The 23,317-nt window shown below is 37.6% G+C and overlaps 1 protein-coding gene across 3 annotated transcripts in view; it reads left to right on the forward strand.

Moving 5' to 3' along the window:
* Positions 1–23,317, forward strand: part of LPAR4 (lysophosphatidic acid receptor 4) — a 129,296-nt gene that overhangs the window by 95,411 nt on the left and 10,568 nt on the right. The window contains exon 1 of one of the 3 annotated variants that reach the window (XM_054473127.2): positions 22,880–23,190. The exons of 1 other annotated variant lie outside the window; for it this stretch is intronic. The gene's annotated coding sequence lies outside the window, so the exon portion shown is untranslated. Of the gene's footprint in view, positions 1–22,879; positions 23,191–23,317 lie in introns of those variants that run through there. One more of the 3 variants, XM_054473125.2, reaches the window with a different exon arrangement.

A 23,317-nucleotide genomic window follows, 5' to 3' on the forward strand; every position in this document is an offset into this window, starting at 1 on the left:
ATGTGCCCAATGTGCAGGTAAGTTACATATGTATACATGTGCCATGCTGGTGCACCCACCAACTCGTCATCTAGCATTAGGTATATCTCCCAATGTTATCCCTCCCCCCTCCCCCCAACCCACAACAGTCCCTGAAGTGTGATGTTCCCCTTCCTGTGTCCATGTGTTCTCATTGTTCAATTCCCACCTATGAGTGAGAATATGCGGTGTTTGGTTTTTTGTTAACATGTCTAAAAAGCTGGTGGTTTTGTGCTGGTGAAAAATGGGATGCTCCATTTTTATATCTTGATAGATAGTAAACTACCTCTCCCAGTTCTTCCCTTCCTTCTTCCTGAATCTCCTTCTACCAGTCTCTTTTGAAGTTAGGATTTATACAATTTAATATGTGTCTAGTGTATCTTATGAAAAAATCTTATTACATACATATACACACGCACACACAAACACACTTGTGTGCTATAACTTTCATACATTGACCAAATCTTAGCTCTTTATTATCCCTCAGATTGGTTCTCCCTTGAAACTTTCTTGTTTTCATCAGTAACATCTTATTCTTCCAGTTTTCTTGCACATTTTCTTACTTGCATTTTCTTCTCCCTATCACTTTCACTACCCCAGTCAAGGCTGAGCCTCATCAACTCATGCTTGAACTGCTACAATGTCTGCTAACTAATCACTTTGCTTCCAACCACTGCATTCTCTACACTGTTGCCATAGCAGTCTTTCCAATGTGAAAATACAATCACTGTACTTCCAGACTTAAAACCCTGAAACTTTCATTGATTCGCCCGCCTCCTATTGCTCAGATCCATAATTTCTTTTCTATCTCCAATGTTCTCTCCTGCCTCAGACAGCTTGTGGAAGAAGGCAGGATTTACATAATTGATACATTTTTTTGATTTAGACCCTCATTTTTTTCTCACTAGCAAAACTGATTTCTTCATCTCCCAAACATTCTTCCTTCCTTCCTTCCTCCCTCCCTCCCTCTCTCTCTTTTCTTTCTTTTTTTTTTTTTTTTGAAATGGAGTTTCACTATTGTCACCCAGGCTAGAGTGCAGTGGTGCCATCTCAGCTCACTGCAAACTCCACCTCCTGGGTTCAAGTGATTCTCCTGCCTCAACCTCCCTAGTAGCTGGGATTACAGGTGCCCACCACCACGCCTGGCTAATTTTTATATTTTTAGTAGAGATGGGGTTTCACCATGTTGGCCAGGCTGGCCTCGAACTCCTGGCTTCAGGTGATCCACACTCCTTGGCCTCACAACGTGCTGGGATTACAGACGTGAGCCACTGTGCCTGGCCCATTTTTGTGCATTTCTACTCCCACAACTTTGCATATCTTGATGCCCAAACCAAATGCTTTTTCCTCTACTTTCTATTTCTTCAAAACTTACTTTGGCTTCAAGGCTCATTTAATGCCTCTTCTCCTCTATGAAGCCTTTTTGGGTAGTAGCCAATTCACATGGTTTTCGTACTTTGCCAAACTCCTATGACAACCAGTAGGATTTAGATGGTTAAAATCCTCAGTGAGGGGCAGGGATGTCATTGTAAGTGAGTATCATTAGGGAGGCTGAAATGTGCAAGGCATTTTAACAGAGAAACAAGTAAGCTTTTCCAACTTGAGTGACAGATTCATGGAGGACAGTGATGCATGTGAAGCTTAGCATGATGAGTCCAAGCTATTTTGTAGTACCTTTAAAAAAAAAGCCAAGGAGTTTGTTTATGTGAATATATCACAGACAGACTTGTTTACGTTAGTATTATTTTAATGTATTGGGTATTTTATTGAAGACGAAATTATTTGAAAGTTATTAATTAATGGACACTATAGCTTTCCTCTTTCAAATAGTGAGAAGATTTGTTAATTCAGATAAGAAGAAATGTTGATCAGGGAAAAAGGAATTTGTGCATTAAGATAGGGAAAGATGTAGAGGCAGATATGCACAAGGGTGTTTGAGGGAACTGAAGGGCTTTGATTGAAGGAGAGTTGATTATATTTACCTTTATCCATTATTATGGTTATACTTATATGAATTTTTTGGATTTAATGTTATCTTCAGTGTCACAAGTTTACAGATGATAATATGTGAAGACTAAGGAAATAAGATTAAGTGCTATAATATATCTAGTCAGGTGAAGGATGAAATAACAAAACCTCAAAGGTAGAACCTTTTGTTGAAATGTAGTCCTTTTTATTAAATAAATATTTTACATTTTCCTTTAACTGGTTAATCATTTTGGTAGATATAACAATATATAATACACAGGTGCCTTATGCATTGAAGCTAAATTATGGATGAGATTATGTCATAACTTGGCTCTTCCAATATTTCTGGTTGTAGTTCCTTGACATGGCAGGGGTCAGGTTGGAAGACTCTTTAAAAAATATTATATTATTAGGTACTATCTTTAGGTAGAAACCAATATGAAGGAGTATGGGAACCTAAATAAAGATAGACATTTGCTTAAGGATTGGCCATAGGTCTGACAAAATTAGGTGGGAAGTATGATTTGAGATATGGGATAAATGGTTTTATAGAAGTACTTGCATTAAATTGTCAATTAATTGTATAGTAATAATTCTGGCATAACTAAAGTTTCTTGATAAGTCATTTTATGATTGGGCTGTCATGTTTAGTCTCAGGGGTTCAGTTTTTCAAGGTGTAAAACATAGGGTAAAGATGGTGGAAATGAGGAAATGTTGCATTTAGGAGATCTCTTTAAGACTCTAGCCAATTTTGACATTCTGTGGTTCTAGGATTTAGTTTCAAACATATTTCCAGGGAGAGCTCTGGACCCGATACATGTTCAATCTAATGTATATCTGCATTATTCATCCAGAATATTTAGCATCAGCAATATTTATTGGGAACTCTATGCAAGTGTATTAGATATATCTACAGCATTTAACTGTTCACACTCTAAAGGAAATATAAACTTCTCACCCTTGCTATCCCAGCAAGCGTAGTAGCTATGTTTTATATTCTTTGACCCCATTGCCCTGCCCATAACTGGACCATACATGGGTACCTAAGCAAGGGAATTCTATTCCTAGGTTTGGCATCAATTTGTGAGCCATGAATCCCAGCATACAAAAGATGAGCTAATCCAAAGAAACTCTGCTCTGAAGCAGTTAGCAGCAGGAACAGAAGCCAAGAAATCCTTTGAGAATTGCCATAATAATGATGACAAATGCTCATGTCACACTTTCTGTATCTACTAGGTAAAGTCTTGTCTCATTTAATCCTCACAACAGTCTATGAGGTAGATTCTATTATTATCATCACTAATTTAAGGAGGAGACAATCCTTAAATGAGGAGATAAAATCACATAAATCTCCTCAAATGAGGAGATGAAATAACAGAAAACTAAGTAATTTACTCAGGGCCACACAGGTAGTGAGTGGCAGAGCTGAGATTGAAACCCATGCAGTCTGGCTCTAGAGTCGGTGCTCTTAATTGCTATAACACACGGGCATGGCTTTGAACTATACTAAGCTAAAGGACAACATTCAAGTTGACATTTTGAGAGAGCAGTACTAATACAGAGTAAGGGAAGAGGAAAATGATTCACAGAGAGAGAACTGTGGAAACCCATAGATGAAGGAAGATGTCAAAAAAGAAAATACTATAAAACTCAAGAGAAGGGGTGGGAGAAAGAGAGGAGAGAGAGAGTGAGAGCAAGTGAGTGAGAGAGAACTACACCTACACCTTGGCACTTGATAATAATAATAGTTAAGATTTATAAAACACTCATTATGTGCCAGCCACTTTTCTTAGCTGTTTACATATATTAATTTACTTGGGCTTCACACACTTACTAAGATGATATAAGTATAATTATTATTCTTATTTGATGGGTGAGTAAATTGAAGCACCAATTTGTTAGTGACTTGCATAAGGTCACACAGCTAGTAAGTAGCAAAACCAGGATTTGAACACAGGTGGTCTAACTCCAGAGTTAGCACTTGTAACTTCTTTACTCCTATCCAAGCTCCAGTTCCTGCCAACTGGATATAAATACTTCATGCCCTTCACTTTCTTTGGGATTCCTGTACATCTTCAGCCCACCCACTGTCCCCTTTTAATTGAGCTAGATTTATTGGGTCTTTCTCCTTGCAAACAAAAGAGACCTAACTGAAACAGTAAGTTGCCATACCAGATACCATAAAGGAGAAATAAATGTGATTAATAGGATTCCTGCCTTCAAAGAGTTGGCAACCTAATTGGAAAGGTATGTCATCTGATAAAAAAATCATTAATAATAACAGAGAGTATGTAGCCAGTGCCTATTGATGAAACAATGAGGGAAAGTTTAATAAAGAGTGAAAACTGAGTTTGGAACACTAACCCCTAAAGCTCTGCAAATTACAGAAGGTTCATGTATGTTTCCTCTACACTTGACTATCTGAAGCTGAGAAAGTGTCAACAGAATTTAAACACAGATTTCTAGGTTCAATTTCATTATTAAAAAGTCCAATGCTGTAGAAACTCTCCTTTCCCATTGAGGTGGGCTTGGGAACCATCTGCATGGAATGTTCAAGGAGTTTTTTGGCTTTTTTTCTGCTATGACTTATTTAATTTTTAATTTTTGTGGGTATATAGTAAGTGGAGTACATAGTAAGCATATATATTTTTGGGGTACATGAAATGTTTTCATATAGGCATGCAATCTGAAATAAGCAGATCAGGAAGAACAGAGTACACATGCCCTCAAGCATTTATTTTTGGGATTAGAAAAAAATCCAATTACATTGGTATCAGTTATTTTTTAAATGTACAATTATTATTGACTATAGTCACCCAGATTTGCTATCAAATGGTAGGTTTTATTCATCATTTTCCACCAGTTTTTGTCCCCATTAACCATCCTCACCTTCCCACATCCCCCACCACTACCCTTACCAACCTCTGGTAACCATCCTTCTACTCTTTGTATCCATCATTCAAGTATTTTGAATTTTAAATCCCACAAATATGTTAAAATATGTGTTATTTCTTTTTCTCTGCCTGGCTAATTTCTGTTAACATAATTGTCTCCAGTTCCATCCGTGTTGTTGCAAATGACAGGATCTCATTTATTTTTATGGCTGAATAGTACTCCATTGTGTATATGTACCATATTGTATACGTCCATTCTCATGCTGCTAATAAAAACATTCCTGAGACTGGGTAATTTATAAAGCAAAGAGCTTGAATTGACTCACAGTTGGACATGGCTGGGGAGACCTCAGGAAATTTACAATCATGGCAGAAGGGGAGGAAAACATGTCCTTCTTCACATGGTGGCAGGAAGGAGAAGAATGAGAGCCCAGCAAAGAGGGAGACCCCTTATACAACCATCAGATCTTGTGAGAACTTACTATCATGAGAATAGCATGGAGAAAACCGCCCCCACGATTCAATTACCTCCCACGGGGTCATTCCCACCACACATGGGGGTTATGAGAACGCAATTCAAGATGAGATTTGGGTGGGGACACAGCCAAACCATAACACATGTTTTCTTTATACATTCATCTGTTGATGGATACTTTGGTTGCTTCAGCATCTTGACTATTATGAACAGTGCTGCAGCAAACACAGGAGTGCAGATATATTTTTTATTTACTGATTTCCTTTCATTTGGGGATACACCTAGCAGTGGGATTTCTGGATAATGTGGTAGCTCCATTTTTAGTTTTTTGAGGAGCCCCCGAATTGTTATCCATAGTGGTTTCAACTAATTTACATCTCCAGCAACAGTATATGAGTGTTTCCTTTTCTCCACATCCTCACCAGCATTTGTTATTGCCTGTCTTTTGGGTCTAAGCCATTTTAACTGCAGTGAGATGATATCTCATTGTAGTTTTGATTTAAATTTCTTTGATAATCAATGATGTTGAGCACATTTTCACATGCCTGTTTGCCATTTGTATGTCTTCTCTTGAGAAATGTCTATTCAAATATTTTGCCCATCTTTTGATCAGATTATTAGATTTTTTTCCTATAGAGTTGTTTGAGCTTCTTATATATTCTGAGTATTAATCCCTTGTCAGATGGGTAGTTTGCAAATATTTTCTCTCATTCTGTGGGTTGTTTCTTCACATTATTTATTGTTTCCTTTGTTGTGAAGAAGCTTTTAAACTTGATGTGATTCCATTTGTCCATTTTTGCTTTGGTTGCCTGTGCTTGTGTTCAAGAAATTTTTTCCCAGACCAATGTCCTGAGGGATTTTCCAATGTTTTATTGTAGTAGATTCATAGTTGGAGGTATTATATTTAAGTCTTTAGTCGATTTTGATTTGATTTTGTACATGGCTAGGGATAGGGGTCTAGTTTTATTCTTTTGCCTATGGATATCCAGTATTTCCAGCACCATATATTAAAGAGGCTGCATTTTCCTCAGTATATTTTTTTGGCACCTTTGTCAAAAGTGAGTTCACTGTAGGTGTGTGGATTTCTTTCTGGGTTTTTCATTCTGTTCCACTGGTTTATGTTTCTGTTTTGATGCCAGTATCATGCTGTTTGGTTACTTTAGCTCTGTAGGCTATTTTGAAGTCAGGAAATGTGATTCCTCCAATTGTGTTCTTTTTGCTTAGGATAGCTTTGTCTATTCTGGGTCTCTTGTGGGCCCATATGAATGTTAGGATTTTTTTCTATTTCTGTGAAGAATATTATTGGTATTTTGATAGGCATTTCATTATATCTGCAGATTTCTTTGGGTAATATGAACATTTTGATAATATTGATTCTTCCAATTCATGAACATTGACTATTGTTCTTTTTTTTGGTGTCCTTTCCAATTTCTTTCATCACTATTTTATAGTTTTCATTATAGAGATATTTCATTTCTTTGGTTAATTTCTAGATAATTAATTTTATTTGTGGTTATTTTAAATGTGATTACTTTCTTGATTTCTTTTTCACATTGTCTAATGTTAGCATATAGAAATGCTACTGATTTTTGCATATTGATTTTGTATACTGCAACTTTACTCAATTTGTCACTTCTAATAGGTTTTTCATGTGGAATCTTTAGTTTTTTCTAAATATAAGATCATATCATCTGCAAACAAGAAACATTTGACTTTTCTCTTTCTAATTTGAATGCTTTTTATATCTTTCTCTTGTCTGGTTGCTCTAGATAGGACTTCCAGTACTGTGTTGAATAACAGTGATGATAGTGGACACCTTAGTTGTGTTTCAGGTGTTAGAGGAAAGACTTTCAGTTTTTCCCCATTCAGTATGATACTCACTGTGGGTCTGTCGTATATGGCTTTTATTATGTTGGGGTATGTTCCTTATATTCCCAGTTGTTTGAGGAGTTTTATCATGAAGGGATGTTAAATTTTATCAAATGCTTTTTCACCATCCATTGAAATGATCATTGTAGTTTTATTCTCCGTTCATATGTGATGTGTCCCCCTGATAGACTTGCATATGTTGAACCATTTTTTCATACCAGAGATAATTCTCATTTGGTCATGATAAATAACTTTCAAATGTATTGTTGGATTCTGTTGACTGGTAGTTTGTTGAGGGTTTTTGCATCGATATTCATCAGAGATATTGGCCTGTAGTGTTTTTTGTTTGTATTTTTTTAAATGTGTCCTTGTTTTTGGTGTGAGGGTAACACTGGCCTCGTAGAATGAGTTTGGAAGTATTTCCTCCTGTGTTTTTCAGAATAGTTTGAGTAGGATTGATATTAGTTGTTTAAATGTATGGTAGAATTAAGCAGTGAAGCCATTGGGTCCTGGACTTTTCTTTACTGGGAGCCTTTTGATGATGGTTTTGATCTCGTTACGTTATTGGTCTGTTTAGGTTTCAGATTTCTTCCTGGCTCAATCTTGGTAGGTTGTATGTGTCTAGGAATTTGTCCATTTCTTTTAGATTTTCCAATTTATTGACATATAGTTGCTCATAGTAGCCACTAAAGATCCTTTGAATTTCTGCAGTATCAGTTGTAATCCCTCCTTTTTCATTTCTAATTTTATTTATCTGGATCATCTCTCTTTTTTTCTTAGTCTGGCTAAAGGTTTGTCATTTTTTTTTAACTTTTCAAAAAACTCAACTTTTTGCTTCATTGATCTTTTGTATTTTTTTTTTTTTGCATTTCAGTTTTATTTCTTTCTGATCTGAACTTCATTATTTATTTTCTTCTATTAATTCTGGGTTTGGTTTGCCCTTGCTTTTCTAGTTCCTTAAGATGCATTGCTAAATTACTTATTTGAAGTTTTTTTTTTCTTTTTTGATGTAGGCACTTATAGCTATAAGCTTCCCTGTTAGTACTGCTTTTGTTGTATCCCATAGGTTTTGGTATGTTGTGTTTTTATTATTATTTGTTTCAATAAATTTCTCAATGTTCTTCTTAATTACTTAATTGATCCTCTAGTCATTTGGGAGCATATTGTTTAATTTCCATGTGTTTGTATAGTTTCCAAGATTCACCTTTTTATTGATATCTGGTTTTATTCCATGTGGTCAAAGAAGATGCTTGATATTATTTCAATTTTTTGAATATTCTAAGACTTGTTTTGTGACCTAACATATAGTCTCTGCTTGAGAATCATCTATGTGCTGATGAAAAGGATGTGTATTCTGCAGCCATTGGATGAAATGATCTGGTAATATCTATTAGATCCATTTGGTCTACAGTGCAGTTCAAGTCTGATGTTTCTTTCTTGATTTACTGTTTGGAGTATCTGTCCAATGCTGAAAGTAGGGTGTTGAGGTCTCCAGGTGTTATTGTATTGGGGCCTATCTCTTTTTAGCTCCAATAATATTTGCTTTATACATCTAAGTTTTCCAGTCTTGGATGCATGCACAGTTACATTAAATTGTTATATTCTCTTGATGAATTGACCCCTTTATTATTATATAGTGACCTTCTTTGTCTTTTCTTATTTTTGTCTCAAAATCTATTTTGTCTATGCATAGTGATTCCTGATCATTTTTGGTTTCCATTGACATGGAGTGTCTTTTTCTATCCCTTTATTTTCGGTCCATGTGTGTCTTTATAGGTGAAGTGGGTTCATTGCAGATAACAGATAAATGGGTCTTGTGTTTTTATTCATTCATCCAGCCAGTGTCTTTTGATTTTAGAGTTTAGTCCATTTATATTCAATATTATTGATAAGTAAGGACTTACTCTTGCCTTTTTGTTACTTGTTTTATGGTTGTTTTGTGGTCTTTTCCTTCTTTCTTTCATTTCTGTCTTCCTTTAGTAAAGGTGGTTTTCTTTGGTGATATGATATAGTTTCTTGCTTTTTATTTTTTGTGTATCCATTGTATGTTTTTTGGTTTGATGTTACCATCAAACCAAAGGCTTGCAAATACTATCTTATAACCCATTATTTTAACCTGATAACAATTTAACACTTTTTATAGTAAAAAAAAAAATCACAAACAAGTAAAAAGAAAACTAATAAAAACTCAATGTCTTAACTTTGTACCCCAGATTTTTAATTTTTGTAATTTCTATTTATAGCTCATTGTATGATGTCCTGAATACTTATGAGTTTCAATTGGTTTATCAGTTAGTCTTTCTATTAATGCTTAGGATAAGAGTAGTTTCCACAGCAAACTTATAGTTTTATAAAATATTCTGTTTTTCTGTGTACTTACTATTACCAGTGAGTTTTATACCTTCAGCTGTACTTATTGCTCATAACTGTTTTTTTCTTTCTGATTGAAGTACTCCCAATTTTATTTCCTGTAGGACAGGTCTGGGGTTGATGAAATTCCTCAGCTTTTATTTGTCTGAGAAAGTCCTGATTTCTTCTTTAAGTTTGATGAATATTTTCAGCAGATATGCTATTCTGGGGTAAAAGTTTTTTTCTTTAGCACGATAGATGTGTCCTGCTGCTCTCTCCTTGCCTGTAAGGTTTTCACTGAAAAGTCTGCTGCCAGATGTTTTGGAGTTTCTATATATGTTATTTGTTTATTTTCTCTTCCTCCATTCAGGATCCTTTCTTTATCCTTGAACTTTGGGAGTTTGATTATTAAATGTCTTGAAGTGGTCTTTGGGTTAAATTAGCATGGTGTTCTATACATTTCTTGTAATTGGATATTGATATCTTTCTCGAGGTTTGAGAAGTTCTCTGTTATTATCCCTTTGAATAAATTTTTTATCCCTATTTATTTTTCTATCTCCTCTTTAAGGCCAATAACTCTTGGATTTGTCCTTCTGAGGTTACTTTCTAGATCCTGTAGGGTTGCTTCATTGTGTTTTATTCTTTTTTCTCCTTTGACTGCGTATTTTCAAATAGCTTGTCTTCAAGCTCTGTAATCTTTTTTCCGCTTGATCAATTCTGCTAGTAAGGAATTCCAAAACATTCTTTAGTATACCACTGCATTTCTCAGCTGGGGAATTTCTGCTTGATTCTTTTTAATTACTTAAATCTCATTGTTAAACTTATCTGGTAGAATTCTGAATTCCTTCTCTGTGTTATTTTGAATTTCTTTGATTTTCCTTGACAGAACTATTTTGAATAATCTGTATAAAAGGTCACATATCTCTGTTTCTCCATGATTGGTTTCTGGTGCCTTTTTAGTTCATGTGGTGAGGTCATGTTTTCCCTGATGGTGTTGATGCTAGTAGATGTTCTTTGGTATCAGAGCATTGAGATACTCATTGTAGTCTTCACTTTCAGGACTTATTTTTATCTGCCCTACTAGGTAAGAGTTTCCAGGTATTTGATAGGACTTAGGTGTTATGATCTAAGCTGTATCTGCTTTAGGAGGCACCTCAAGCCCAGTAACTCTGTGGTTCTGGCAGACTTGTAGAGGTATCGTCTTGATAGTCTTGGACAAGATCTGGGAGAAATCTCTGGATTACCAGGAAGAGACTCTTGCTGTCTTCCCTTTATTTTTCCTAAACTTACTGAGTCTCTCTGTTCTGAGGTACCTAAAGCTGGGGGTAGAATGACACAAGCACCCCTGTGACCACCACACTGTGACTCTGCTGGTTCAGACCTGAAGCCAGCACAGCACTGGATCTCGCACAAGCCCTGCTCTCACCACTCTCTGGCAATTGCTTATGTGTGCCCAAGGCCCTGGCACTCTACAAGTAGTAAGTGGTGAAGCCAAACGGGTTTGTGTCCTTCCCTTCAGGGTGATGTGGTGAGGTTCCTCAGGCCTGAGTGTGTTAAGGCATGCTGTTTGGAAATCAGGGACTGGAGTAAAAAATCTTAGAAGTCTACCTGGCATTGCATTGTAATACAGCTGACCTGGTACTCAAACCAAAACATGCAGTTCTTTTCACTCTTCCCTCCCCTTTCTAAAGCAAAGGAGCCTCGCCCATTAGCCACCAACAACCCAGGCCAGGAGGTATACTGCCAGACTACCATCGATGTTCTCTTAAGTCTAAAGGGCTTTTCAGTCAGCTTGTGATGAATGCTACCTGGCCTGAGACTCATCCGTCACCACTGAGTGGTGGTGAAGAGTGGGCTCCCTTCTGACCCAGGGCAGTGCAGAAATGCCATCCAAGAGTTAAGTACTGGAATCAGAGACTTCAAGAGCCTACTTGGTGCTCTATCACCCTGTGGCCATGCTGGTACCTAAGGTGCAAGACAAAATCCCCTTTACTTTCCTCAAGCAGAAGGAGTTTTTCCCTGTAGCCATCACAGCTGGTAATGAGCTGAGTTTCACCTGAATCTAGCAAGTAACAGAGCCTCACTTAAGGCCGTCAACATAGTACCTGGGTATCACTGCTGGTTATTCAGGCCCAAAGGCTCTTCAGTTAGCAGGAGATGAATGCTGCTAGGACTGGATGTTTTTCTTCAAGGCAGTGAATTCCCTTCTGGCCCAGGGTGTGTCTAGAATTGTCATTTGGAGCTAGGGCCTGAAATGGGGGCTTTATGACTCTGACCAGTGCCTTATCCTGCTATGGCTGGCCTGATAACCAAGATGCAAGACCAGGATTTTTCCACTCTTCCCTCTCCTCTCCTCAAGCAGAAGGCAGGGGTTTCTTTTGGACCCATGAACTGTGCAGCATGGGGTTGGGGGGGATGTTGTCAGCATTCCCTTAGACACCCCATCTGGCATCTCAGTATGTCATATGCCCCCCTCCAGTCCACTGTCTCTGAACCTAGTTGAGCACTAGGAGGCCTAACAGTTGCAATTCTTATGGCCTGGACTGCCTTTCAGGTTTACTTGGAGACACAGAACACTTTAGCTCTTTGTGGCAAGGTTTGTGGGAACTCAAATTCCAACCAGTGGGATCCACTATTTCCCTCTGGCTAAGACTGGTTTAAACGCTTCCTCTGTGGATGGGTGTTGGCTGAGTTTGGTCCAGTTTTCCTTTTTGCTGTAACTGGACAGTACTGAGTTCAGTGTCTCAAAATTGTTGTGTTCTGCCTCCCTGTGCCTGGAGATGCTCTCTGCACCATGCTGCCACTACTGCCAGGGGTTGGGGATGGGGTGGCCTTGGCAATTTAAGACCCTTCACTTTACTAAGTTCTTGGCAAACAAGTTTTACTTTTGATGAAGTTCAACTTTTCAATCTTCTCTTTTGTAATTTATGCTATTAATACCAAATGTAAGAAATCATTGTCTAACCCCAAATCATGGAGATTTATACTTGATTCTCCTAAGAGTTTTATAATTTTAGGCAGATAGTCCACTGTGGTTTATCTTTTGTGTGGATCTATTATTTTGAGTGTTTATATCCAGATGGCCCACTGCAATTCATGAAAAAAAAATTTTCCCTCATTTAATTTTCTTGGTGCCCTTGTCAAATATAAATTGACCATACAAGTGTTGGTTTGTTTCTGGGCTCTCATTTCTATTCCATTGACCTATATATATATATATATGTCTGTTGTTATGCCAGTACCACAATACTGATTGCTATAGAATTGTAGTAAGTTTTGAAATTGATTAAGGGTGAGTCCACCAACTTAATTCTTTTTTAAAGATTATTTTGGCTATTTGGGTTCCTTGAATTTTCATATAAATTTCATCTTTTAATAGTCTACAAAAAAGTCAGCTGGGATTTTGATAGAAAATGTGTGGAATCTGTGGATCAATTTGAGTAGTATCCCTATCCTCAAAATATTGTGCTATTCAATTTATAAACATGAGTTATTTTCCTATTATTGAGATATTCTTAAATTTATTTTAGCAATCCTTTGTAGTTTTCAGTGTACAAGTAAGTCTTGCATTTCTTTGTTTAAATTTATTCGTTTCATTTTTAAATATGATTTTTTCTCAATTTTATTTTCAGATTGTTCATTATTGGCAAATAGATATTAAACTGATTTTTGTGTATTAATCTTGTAGCTTACAACCTGCTTACCCTGTTTACAATCTCTAATAGTTATTTTCTAGATTCTTTAGATTTTTTTCCCCAAATCATATCATCAATAAATAGGCATAGTTTTACTTTTTCCTTTCCAATTTGGATGCTGTTTATTTCTTTCTCACCTAATTGCTCTGGCTATAATTTCCAGTACAATATTGAATAAAAGTGGTGAAAACAGGCATTTTTTTTTGTCCTTGATCTTAGTGGAAAAGCTTTCGATTTTTCACCATGGAGTATAATGTTAATTGTGGATTTTTTATAGATGTCATTATCCCATTAGGGAATTTTCTTTATATTTCTAGTATGTTCAGTGGTTTTTATCTTGAAAGGATGTTGGTTTTTTCGACTGCTTTTGCTACATATATTGAGTTGTTCATGTAGTTTGTCATTTATCCTAGTAATATGAAGAATTACTTTGCTTTTTATATGTTAAACTAACTTTTCATTGCTGGGGTAAATCTCAGTCATGGTCTATAATCCTCTTTATATGTTTCTAGATTTTGGTTTGCTAATATTTTCAAAGGATTTTTATGTCTACATTCACAGGTGATAATAGTATGTAGCTTTCATTTCATAGGAAATCTTTGTTTTGGTATCTGGGCAATTGTATTAGGCTGTTCTTGCATTGCTATAAAGAAATACCGGATACTGAGTAAGTTATAAAGAAATTGTTTTAATTGGCTTACAGCTCTGCCAGCTGTACAGGAAGCATGACACTGGCATCTTCTCACCTTCAGGGGAGGCCTGAGGAAGCTTTTACTCATGGCAGAAGGAGCAGCAGGAGCAAGCACATCACATGGAAAGAGAGGCATCAAGAGGAGGAAGGTGCCACACCCATTTAAACAACCAGATCTTGTGAGAACTCACTCACTATCATGAGGACAGCACCAATGGGATGGTGCTAAACCATTCATGAGAAATTCACCCTCATGATTCAATTACCTCTCAACAGGCCCCACTTCCAACAGTGAGGACTACATTTCAAGTTGAGATTTGGCAAGGACACCAATTCAAACCATATCATTCTGCCCCTAGACTGACAAATCTCATGCCCTTCTCACATTTTAAAATACAATTATGCCTTCCCAATAGTCCCCTAAAGTCTTAACTTATTCTGACAGTAACTCAGAGTCCCAAGTCCCAATTCCTAAGTGCCATGTGGAGATGAGTTCCTTCCATCTATGCACCTGTAAAATCAAAACAAGTTATTTTTGCCCAAGTCATAATGGAGATACAGGCTTTGGGTAAACACTCCTGTTCCAAAGGAGAGAAATCAGCCAAAAGAAAGGGGCTACAAATTCCATGCAAGTTCAAAACCCAGCAGGACAGTCATTAAATCTTAAATCTCCAAAATAGTTTTTATTGATTTCATGTTCCACATCCAGGGCACACTGGTGCAAGGTGTGGACTCACAAGGCCTTGAGCAGGGCTGCCCCATGGCCTTGCAGGTACAGCTCCCATGGCTGACATTATGGGTTGAAGTGGAGTGCCTGTAATTTTTTGAGGTGCAGGGTGCAAGCTGATGATAGCTCTACCATTCTGTGGTCTGAAGAATGGTGGTCTCCTTCCCACAACTCCACTAGGCAGTGCCCCAGTAGAAACTCTGTGTGGGGCCTCCAATCTCATATTTCACCTTGACATTGTCCTAGTAGAGGTTCTATGTGAGGTCTCTGCCCCTGCAGCAGGCTTTTGCTTGGGCACCCAGGATTTCTCATACATCCTCTGAAATCTAGATGGAGGCTACCAAGTCTCCTTCACTCTTATACTCTGCACACCTATAGGCTTAACACTACATGGAAGCTGCCAAAGCTTGTAACTTGTACCTTCTGAAGCAGTGGCTGGAGCTATATCTGGGGCTATTTGAGGTAAAGGTGGAGCCAGAGCGACCTGGATGCAAGGAGTAGTGTTCCAAGGCTGTACAGGGCAGTGGAGTCCTGGGCCTGGACCTGCTCCTAGGCCTCTGAGCCTATATTGGGAGGGGCTGCCACAAAGATCCCTGAAATGCCTTCTAAGCTTTTTTCCCATTGTCTAAGCTATCAGCACCTGGTTCTTTTTTGGTCATGTAAATCTCTCTAACAAGTGGTTGCTCCACAGCCTACTTAGATTCTTCCCTTGAAAATTTGCTCTTCTTTTTTTGCCACATGGCTAGGCTGTAAATTTTCCAAACTTTTACAATCTTCTCTTTTAAATCTAAGTTCCAACTTGACCATTTCTTTGTTCCTGCTTCTGAGTATAGGCAATCAGAAGTAGTGAGGCCACCTCTTGAATGCTTTACTGCTTACAAATTTCTTCCACCAGATACTCTAAGTCATCACTCTTAAGCTGAAACTTCCATAGATCCCTAGAGTATGACTCAATGCAGCCAAGTTCTTCATTAAAGCATAACTTTGCTTCAGTTGCCAAACAGTTCTTTATTTCTATTTGAGGCCTCCTCAACAGCCTGGACTTCACCTTCCATATGACTATCTGAATTTTGGTCACAACCATTTAACCAATCTCCAGGAAGTTCCAAATGTTCTCTCATCTTCCTGCCCTCTGAGCCTTCCAACACTTCCAATCTCTACCCATTACCCAGTTCCAAAGTCACTGCCATATTTTCAGGTGTATTTGTAGTAGCAATGCCCCACTCCTAGTACCAATTTTCTGTATTAGACTATCCTTGCATTGCTATAAAGAAATACCTGAGACTGTGTAATTTATACACAAAAGAGGTTTAATTGGCTCATGAAATTAAGGCTGTACAGGAAGAATGGTTCTGACATCTCAGCTTCCAGGGAAACCTCGGGAGCTTTTACTCATAGCAAAAGGTAAGCCAGGAGCAGGCATGTTACTTGGCAAGAGAGGAACCATGGGCAGAAATAGGTGCCACACACCTTTAAACAACCAGATCTCAGGAGAACTCACTATTGTGAGGACAGCACCAATAGGATGGTGCTAAACCATTCATGAGAAACCCACCCCCAGGATCCAATCACCTCAAATAGGCTGGCGTGACTGGGAATTACATTTCAACATGAGATTTGGTGGGGATACAGATCCAAAATATATCAATAGTGTTTGCCTTATAAAGTGAAATGGGATGTGTTCTCTCTTCTCTTCTCCCTTTTTTTTTTTTTTTTTTTTTTTTTTTGACAGAGTCTCACTGTCTCCAGGCAGGAGTGTAGTGGCACCATCTTGGCTCACTGCAACCTCCACCTCCCGGGTTCAAGAGATTCTTCAACCTCAGCTTCCCAAGTAGCTGGGACTACAGGTGCATGCCACCATGAGCAGCTAATTTTTGTATTTTTAGTAGAGATGAGGTTTCACCATGTTGGCCAGGATGGTCTTCATCTCCTGATCTCATGATCCGTCTGCCTTGGCCTCCCAAAGTGCTGAGATTACAGGTGTGAGCCACCGCACCTGGCCTCTCCTCTTCTATTTTTAAGAAATGTTTGTGGAAAAGTTTTGTTTGTGAAGAATTGCAACATCCACCAGTGAAGCCAATTCCTCCTGGAATTTTCTTTGCATGATTTTTTTTAATCCTAACTTAGTCTCTTTGCTTGTTATATGTCCATTTATATTTCCATTTATCTCAAGTCAGTTTGAGTAATTTGTGCACTTCTAGAAATTTATCCATTTAGTCTATGTAATCTAATATGTTGGAATACAATTGTTCATAATGCTTCCTTATGATAATTTCTTATTTCTATAAGGTCAGTAATAATGTTTACTCTTTCATTCTTGGTTTTAGTAACTTGAGTTTTCTATCTTCTTGGTCAGTCTAGCCAAAGATTTGTCAATTTTGTTGATTTAGTCAAAGAATCAATGTTTGTTTGTATTCTTTTTTTTTTTTGAGACGGAGTCTCGCTCTGTCATCCAGGCTGGAGTGCAGTGGCTCAATCTCGGCTCACTGCAAGCTCCACCTCCTGGGTTCACACCATTCTCCTGCCTCAGCCTCCCGAGTAGCTGGGACTACAGGTGCCCATCATCATGCCCGGCTAATGTTTTGTATTTTTAGTAGAGACGGGGTTTCACCATGTTAGCCAGGATGGTCTCGATCTCCTGACCTCATGATCCGCCCGCCTCAGCCTCCCAAAGTGCTGGGATAACAGGCGTGAGCCACTGCGCCTGGCCTGTATTCATTTTTAATATAGTTATCTTCAACCATAAGTTTCCTTCAACCATAAGCTTACTTCAACTATAAGTTTCCTGAACTTCATAAGTTTTGGTAAGCTGTATTTTCATGTTCATCTTATTTTCTCTTATAATATCTTATTTGACCCACTAGTATTTAAGAGTGTATTGTTTAATTTCCACGTTAAAAAAATCCCAAATTTCTTTCTGTTGATGATTTATAATTTAAAACCATTGTGAATCTTCAACATACTTCATATTATTTTTAATCTTATTAAATATATTGAGGCTTCTTTATGGCCTGCTATACGATCTACTTGCCATGTATTCCACTGGCACTGGAAAAGAATGTACAATATATTTTATTGTTGTTCAGTGAAATGTTCTATAAAGCTCTGTTAGGTCTAGTTGGGGTATAGTGTTGTTCAATTATTCTGTATTCTCCTTGATCTTCTGTATAGTTGGTCTTTCCATTATTGAAATTGGGATATTGCAGTCTCCAACTATTATTATGAGATTGTCTATTTCTTCCTCCCATTATATAAGTTATTGCTTCGTGTATTTAGTGCCTCTGTGTATGGGTGCATACATATTTATAATCATAAAATCTTACTGATGGATTAATCATTTTATCATTATAAAATATACCACAGTAATATGTGATTATTTACTTTAAAATCTCAGTAATAGGTGCTTATTTATTTTAAAATCTATTTTTGTCAATGTTAACATAGCCTCTCCAGCTCCTTTTTTTGGCTATTGTTTTAAGGAATATCTTTTTCCATCCTTCTACTTTCAATGCATTTGTGTATTTGAATCTAAATTTATCTTACAAATAGCATATGTTTTAACCTTGTTTATAATTCAGTCTTACAATGTGTCTTTTGATTCAATTATGTAATCAATAATATGTAATGTTATCATTGACATGGCTTTATGTTTTCATGCAATTGTCCTTTTTTGTTTCTGTACGTGTAATGACTACTCTTGTCCTGTATTCCTCTCATTGTCTTGAGTGGCTATTTTCTGTGCAACTTTTTCATTACTTTAATAATTTTAAACTATATTTTTGAAGTTTTATAGTGGTTGCTCTTGGGTTTTGAATATATAGCTTAGCTTATCAAAATTGACTTCATATTTACATAAACATAATTCCAAAACACTTGCATTTTGATGTGATTGTAGTATTTATTAGCTTTGTTGTCTTAGGTAAGTCACTTTTCTCCCATGCAGATTGTAATTTTAGGTCTCATATTAACAGATTTTCAAACCTTTGAACAGTTCAAAAGCTACACATTTTGTTAGCAAGGTTGGTCGACTTCTAGTGAGGAGTTTGCATCACAAAAGATAGAATCCTTATATTTGCTCATGAACAAGATGATTTGGACAGAGTTCTGAGTGCACTACCAAATGAAGGTATGATTATAACTATTAGCCTAGAAATTATCAGAATTAATGGAGGAATTATTAGCTGTGTGAGTCTGAGCAATTTACTTAAACTCTCTGTGCCTGATTTTTCTCAAGTATAAAATAGGAATAACAGTGACTACATCATGGAGTTGTGCAAATTATGTAAATAAATATATGTAAAGGACTTAGAATATTACCTGACATGTAATAATGCTGACAAAATATTTTCTACAGTCATTATTTTTATTGTTACCTTGAAATTTTTCTAACCTATATCAAACATGCAAAGTTCCTGGGCTTTTCCCAAAGTTCTTAGGTTAAAAGTTTCATTTTCTGTAACTACCAACTCCACTTCCAGCAATGGAAACTTGTTTTCTAAGCTGGTTCAGTGAGTGAGCAGGAAAGCTCAGTTGTTTGAGAAAACACTAGGAAGTAAAGGTAATCCAGTGTTAAGGATGAGCTAAAAATCTTCTAGGGAATTTGCTTGAAAATAAATTTTACACCCTTTCAGAGACTTAGTGTCCTAAATGAGCTTATTGGGAACCTGGCCTTGTGATCCTTTTTTCCACTGAAGCAAAAAAGAAGATTGTATAAAAAAGAAATGGCTGCAGGATCCAGGATTTTGCCTTTCTTTGTTTCCTGGAAGACTTCAATATATCTGCTAATTAGAGGTTGCAGTGAGCAGATATTGCACCACTGCACTCCAGCCTGGGCAACAGAATGAGACCCTGTCTCAGGAAAAAAAAAGACATCCACTAATTAATGCAAAGTTAGTAATTAACTGGCTCCCTTTCCCTAGAACATGGTCCAGGTACTGTGTTCACTTAAAGACTATCAGAGTTACCAAAACTGTTAGCTGGAATGATACAGGCATGGTTAAAATCCTTTGGTTACATTTATACTGTTTCTAGGGAACCTGGCATAGTGCTGAACTACTTGCACTATGGGTGATTTCACCCAGTCCTTTGATATTGTTGGCAGAAAGAAAAATTGATTTGGGTTTGACGTGTGAAGGTCCCAAGCATCTGGTTGTTCTTAATCAAATGTGTAAATTTCCAGTTGGAAGTCAGTCATATTTCAGTTACTTCCTTTTCAAACAAATAAAAAAATGAAATGCATATTCCCCCAGATAGTTCTGAATGCACTTTTTAAGCTACATATTCATTTCCTCCCCCAGTAGCATAGACATCAACAACTCAATGAGTGTCTTTTTTTTTAAAGGACATTTTGAGTTAAGTTTTACAGATATAAACTGGCTGATTGGAGAAAACCCTGGGAAGACTTTTGTTTTCCCCCTTCCACCTTACAAATGTTAGAGCAAGCAAAACTATAAGGTTTGCAGCAATAAGTGAGTTAAAGGAAAAAGGGGATGGTAGTGGATAAGCCTTAGTACTTTCTTGTTAATGGGATTTTTTTTCTTTATCTGTGTGTATTCTTTGACCTAAAATAATATCTTGGTGTAAATTTGTGCAAAAATGGGCAAAATGATACATGTTTTCAGCTGATAAGTAAAAAAAGTCTAGTTGTTGCTTTGGTTGGGTAAAACAGAAGGTCAGGGAGAATAATTTTTTGCAAACACCACTATTCATTTTGGATTAAGCAGATATTAATCCTATCCTCTTGGAGTTTACAGTTGGGAGAAATCAATGTTAATAAAATTGTCACACAAACAAATTACACAACAGTATGTAAAATTATACCAGTAAAAAATGCAATACATGAAAGGCCCATGATGCTATAGGACATATAGTATGTGGATATGACCTAAATGAGGGGTTAAGGAAGGATTCCCTGAAGGCATGATTATTGGGGTAGGATTTGAAGGGAGAATAAGGATTAAACTGGTGAAAGGAAGATTAGAGAGGGAGGAGAGCGTTCCAGGCAGAAGAAATAGCACTTAGAAATATCCATGGCATGAGGGATCCTATCTCATTCTAGGGGCTGGAAGAGGATCAATGAGGCTGAAACTCAGAAGAAGGGAGGAAGACTGATGCTAAAAGAGCACGTGACCCAGTGACATTGTAAAAGATCTGCTACATTGGTGAGATTAATCAGCAAAGTACTTGTGTCCTTGAGGGAGAAATGAAGACAGAAGAATTGGAAAACTTATGGGTATTAATTTGAAGAGGAGAAAGGTAGTGAGCTGATCATATAGACAGACAGTGATCATGACTATAGGTTAACCCTTCAATCACTATAGTGCATTGAGTTGCTACAATAAAGTACTCCTCTCAAAGGCTTTTCTCCTTACCCTTATTTTCCCTTTACAAACTGGTCTGCCTCTCACCTACTCTCACTTTACATCTTCTGCATTTGATCACTTTGCTCTGCCCACCTAGAAATATATCCCCTTCCATTCTTGGTTTATTTAATACTGAATCATCCATCAAAATGTGGCACAAATCCCACTTCTTCTAGGAAACCCTCCTGGCCCTACCCATGGGACTTCATCTCCATCCTCTGATCTATTACAGAACTCAATCTCCATACAACTGCCATTTTTTTTTTCAAAATTTACCTTTGGTATCCCACTTTTTTCATGTGTCTTTGTGTCCCTACCTAGACTCTGGCATACTGCAGGGTAGAGACTGTATCTTTCGCCTGTGGACTGACAAATGCACCGAGTACTGGTCTAGGATGAGAGTCGGTAAAAGACCATTTATAAAGACACAGACAATGTCAGCAACTGACAGAAATAGACATATTTGAGATAAGCAGAGAGGGGAATAAAAAGAACAGAGATTGGGGGTGGGATGGAGAAGAGGAAGCAACAGAGAAAGTGTTTTTTTAGAGCCAGTCACGAGTAATAAGGCTAGTGTCAGCTTCACACTAACTTGTTTACTAGCCTCCACTGATAGAAGAGCCACAATAGAGCTGAAGAAATAGGGAGAATAAACAAGCTTGAAACATGCCCTAATTGGGAGGCAGCTTAATTACACAAACTGAAGTTTTGAAGCAAATAGAGGATCCTCCAAGACTCCAGGGGCTCTGCTCTGCCAAGAGAAAGAAAGCACCTTATCCCTGGACAGAGAATTTCATTCCAGAGGAGGGGGAGGGGCTGCTGTTGGTGGCGTTTGCAGTGGGTGGAGATAGAGTAGAGAAGGCTTGCAGGGGTGGGCTGGCAGAGGGGAAGGGCCAACAATGAAGTTACAGATATACAAGTGGGTTTCTGCCACAAAATCAGATCAAGGAGAGGGAGGTAAAGAGGAAAATATAGGGAGGAAAAAAAAAAAAAAAGACTTGTGAGTGACCAAGGCAGTAAATCTGTAGAAAATTAGAAAAGAAAAACTTGCCATGGGGGAGGTGGGCGGAGGTATACAGTTGCAGATAACTCTCTATTATAAATAGATTGCATCTGTGCTATTTATTTTGTATTTAGCAAATCTCTGAAATTTTCATAGTAATTAGACTTACTGCGAGGCAGTTACTTGAGAAGTGTAGACCCTCCTTTTGCTACAGAACACTCCCTAGTCCTTGGAAAATGGGTGTCAGAGCTCTGGGACCCTAGTACATCTCTATCTGAGGGCACTTATCTGGCTTAAGTGAGTATAGTATTAAATTTTACTTTATATTTTTGTGATGGTGGGAGATTGAATTTTGCACAGTGTGATAGGAATATTTTTATGGTACCTTTCATTTTTGCCTTTTCCTTGCCCCCTACTTATTATTATCAATATTATTGTTGCAATTATTTTAAACAAGTAGGAACGAACATGGTATGCATAATTGAAACACTCCTCCTTGTTTGAAATTTTGTCTCCTCCTCTGCAGTCCTGCAGCAAACACAGGCGCACAGGCTTTCTCTGTGGATTAATTGGTCAGGAAAGACACTTTTTATATTGTCAAGTGGCACTTAAGCCATTAATTCTTGACTGTGAAACTGCTTTTCCTGGGCAATGCTCTTTAAGGAAAAACTTATTCAGTCCAGTGACTGGTGACTAAGGGAACGATGGAGCACAGGGAATTGGGCGGGATCTAGACTCCTAATAATGCCTCCTTAGCCAATGAAAAGCATTTCCTATTGAGACCCCCAAGAGTTCCCCTGGCCGTCGGCTCCAGCTCAGACTTCAGGCCTTTTTGTGTCCTGTTTGCTAAAGGCATGCGGGCTACAGCATTCAAGAGAGGGAGTCGTTAACAAAGGGAAAGAGATAAATGTAAATAAGCTCACATTTACAGAATGAGCGGTTTGCAGTAAGAAGCTGCGGCAGCCCAGAGTCTGCTACTTTAGGCTGGGCTAACCTTTCCCTGTAAAAAAAAAAAAAAAAAAAAAAAAAAATGGATAAAAATATGCACTTCCAAAGGGCGAGTTGCCCATTTACATGTTTATTAGCTAATTATCTACAGGCATCAGCACATTCTCTCATCTAGCACACTCTTTCTTGGGGTAAGTTTCTCTTTGAAAAAGATTTGATTTTGGCGTTTGGGGGTGGGGGATAGCATAACAAACTACAGTGGAAACACTGATGCTTTGAGAGTGTAAGGAAAGAAGTTAGACTTCAACTCTGAAGTAC

The sequence above is a fragment of the Pongo pygmaeus genome, chromosome X (assembly GCF_028885625.2).
Source record: "Pongo pygmaeus isolate AG05252 chromosome X, NHGRI_mPonPyg2-v2.0_pri, whole genome shotgun sequence".
NCBI lineage: Eukaryota > Metazoa > Chordata > Mammalia > Primates > Hominidae > Pongo > Pongo pygmaeus.